Raw genomic sequence first — 3,783 nt, forward strand, 5'->3', positions numbered from 1 at the left:
CATGATGCACAAGGACCCAGGATATGTCAGACCAGGCAATGATTTCCACTGTTCTGTGGTCCAGTTTTGATGCTCCTTAGCACATTGGAGGTGCTCTTTTGCCTTCTTTGTTCTCAGCATACAAAATTGTATTCTGCTGTTTTAGCCCAATCAGGACAAACTCTGATATGTTATCCAAGTACTGCAGTGACGTTCTGCAAAGGTTGAAGATGTTATTTGCCCAGTTGTGGTCCATCTGTTTCATTACTTGTTTCTTTACTGCTGTTCTTTGATCCCACTGATTCTCAAGCTGGTAGCTTTGGTAGTTTTAGTAGCTTTTCATGCCATTCTTGGTAAACCATAGAATTGGTTCTGGGTGAAAAGCAGTTTGGAGACTGCTAGAACTGGTATGCCTTGAGTTACTTAGCTAAGGTCACTGATTTTGCCCATTTCAGTTGAACACTAACCGATGCTAGAAACACTGGTTTGCCATATTTATACAATACTACAATCACATGATATGACTTGTGTGAATGGACATTTTGTACAGATGGTACATGTAGGGTATGCCAAATAAAAAGACATCTCAATTTAGGGTGGTAATTTTTTAAACATTGCAGCATAATTATATTGTTAAGATGTAAACAAAGTCACTTAGATTGGTCATGAAATGGGTCTTTCTATAGAAACACATTCTTTTACCATAATTTTTTTTAATACATCTATAGTGCAGAGGTACATGGAATGTGTTGTACCTTAGGTGTGAGTCCATAGGTTTCCATAGGTCCATAGGTTTCTTTACAATTACGCTTTCCACATCAAACCTTTCCTTTTTATTTGCAACATACAAGCTAATGTTCTGCCATACAAGCACTATTGGTGGTCTACAATGCTTTCAAGCACTGAGTAGCCAAACTATTTATAACTTATTAGACTTATACATTGGAAATGAATAAATTGTAAGAGGTTTACAGCTTTGTGAAGGTGCTGTGTCTGACTGGAACAGGCCAAGGCTGCCCCCTGGTGGACACACTGGATTTTTTGCTCTTTGCAGTACACATATTTGACCACAAGATGGCACAAATCCCAAACAAACTCTTCTTTCCATAAGCATTTTAAATGAACTGAAATGGAAGTGAAAACAATGTAAACAAGTAAAGTAACTGCTAAAAACAGGCCTTTTTGAGTGGAGCTGTTAAAGGGTCACTGATTGCACAAACTGCTGAATAGTTCAGTTGTTGAGATGTAAACAAAGTCATTCAGAGTAGTTTGAGTTGAAATGGCGCATTGCAGAAAAAGCTACTGACTCAGATTTCTTTACATTGCTGCTGACAGGAACTAGGTGTCCTGATGTCTATAGAACAAATATAACAATATTATTTACTATGTACAACCACCAATGAACCAACACATGCCTTCTGAGTTACTATAACCCTGTTTCCAAAAAAGTTGGACACTGTGCAGAATGTAAATAAAAATAGAATGCAACGATGTGCAAATCATTTAAACCCTGTATTTAATTGAAAATAGTACAAAGACAAAATATCAAATGTTGAAACTGAGAATTATGCTTGTTTTTTTGAAAAATGTATGCCCATTTTTAATTTGATGCCAACAACACATTTAAAGAAAAATTGGGACAGGTGCAACAAAAGACTGGTAAAGTTGTGTAATGCTGAAAAAACACCCGGTGGAACAACTAATTAGGTTAATTAGCAACAGGTCAGTAACATGATTGGATATAAAATGAGCATTCCAGAGAGGCTGAGTCTTTCAGAAGTAAAGATGGGAAGGGGCTCATGATCTATGAAAGACTGCACAAACAAATAGTGCAACATTTCAAGAATAACATTTCTCAACATAAACTTGAGGATTTCATCATCATGTCATGCATAAAATCAGTGAAAGATTCTGAGAATCTGGAGAAATCTCTGTACGTAAGGGATAAGGCCGAAAACCAGCACTGGCTGGCTGTGATGTTCAGGCCCTAAGGCAGGACTGCATTAATAACGGACACAATTCTCTAGAGGAAATCACTGTATGGGCTGCATGGGGAAGAAATCATATATAAACAGGATCCAGTAACTAAGTACCCTTAAGTAAGTATCTATGTTCTCTGGGCCTGAACTCATTTAAGATGGACTGAGGTGAAGTGGAAAAGCGTCCTGTGGTCCAAGAAATCAAATTTAGAAATTTATTTAGGAAATTATGGATGCCGCGTCTTCCGAGCTATAGAGGAGAGGGACCATCCGGCTTGTTATCAGCACAGCATTGCATTCTGCTTGTATTTACATTTTGTACTTTTTTGGGGGGGTTGTATATGTAATGTTGATGATGTAAAATAATGGCAAATCAGGAAAAAATAAAACAGTTTCCTTTGGAGACTATTTTGCCTAAGAACGTCCTGCATTTACCTCTCCACCATAAATAGATCAAACAACGTCTCAAACATGTAATAACTTTCTGAGAAGGATCTTTTAGTGGCATAAATGGTTTGGACGTCTGGTTCCTATCACCACCACTGTGAATAATTTCACACTAAACCACTCTGTATTACTGTGTACATTTACATCTCATTGATCTAACAAAGAAGAAATTTTGAAAAATAAGTAGAATTCCCCCTCAAGAAGCATGTGATGTTATGGTAAGAGTTGGGCAATATATAACATCATATGTAATTTCTATTTTCACAGTACACAATATGTTTTCCTGTTTAATTTTTCTGAGAACTGATACGTTGGAAGAAAGAAAAACGAACAAGTAGTTTTTTTTTTTTTTAGTAGTTTGTTTAATTCAGACAATTTGGCCTACCCATTGAGCCTGTGCGTTTCATTTGTATAGTGTTTCAATGTTTGTAGTGTAACATTGTAATGTTTCAAATCTTTTATTGTGTTTTTAATGTTAATTTAGTACAAACTCAGGTTACTATTACTACTTACCGCCATCAAAATATCCTAATTATTCTTTTAATGGTAGTAACATTTTCTTTTAAGATGATTTAGGCAAGGCACGTTTATTTATATAGCACCTTTCATACACTGCTGTCATTCAAAGTGCTGTCTTAGGCTATCAAATTATTCCACCTGTGCATTTCAATGCTGGTGGCATTTTCTGACATGGTGATTTTGGCTATCAAAACATCCTACCTACAGTTTTATGTACAGCGTTACATGTAAATATGTTCTCTACATCAGTATAGAACATTTCAACAATATGTGGCCATGCCACCACCACTCCGTTCAGGGATATCACATGATATATCAAAAGATGTGGTGAAGCTTTGTGCCCTATCCTACCACACCCATCCTACCCACCCAATTAAGGAAACCAAAAGTGGTGAAGAAAAAATGAAAGAACAAAATAACAACAACAAAAACAACGACAACAAAAAACAGCAGACAGATGGGCCGGAAAGACACACTGACAGCAGAGAAACTGGACAGATTTAACGAACAGAGAGATGAGAACATTTAATGGGGTATTAGGTGTTGAATTAGTGTTCACTTTACACTTGTGTACAACTTTCAGCATCATTCAGTGAATGAATGTTTCAGCTGACCAGCTTCTCACAAGCTCCTTGTTTTGGAGCTAAACGATACGGGGTGACAAACAATGTGACTACGCTGCTAAAAAAGATGGCTCTTTAAAAGTTCTTTAGTAGAAATATGGTATAACCCCAGACGACTTATAGGTAAATCCCCATTCTTTTGGACAGAATGGTTTCAAAGAGGCATTAAAACAATAGGTGATCTATACTGCAGTGACTCTCTTCCTTTGAGTGTCTTAAACAACAGTTTAATCTAC

The sequence above is a fragment of the Colossoma macropomum genome, unplaced genomic scaffold (assembly GCF_904425465.1).
Source record: "Colossoma macropomum unplaced genomic scaffold, Colossoma_macropomum, whole genome shotgun sequence".
Taxonomy (NCBI): Eukaryota; Metazoa; Chordata; class Actinopteri; order Characiformes; family Serrasalmidae; genus Colossoma; species Colossoma macropomum.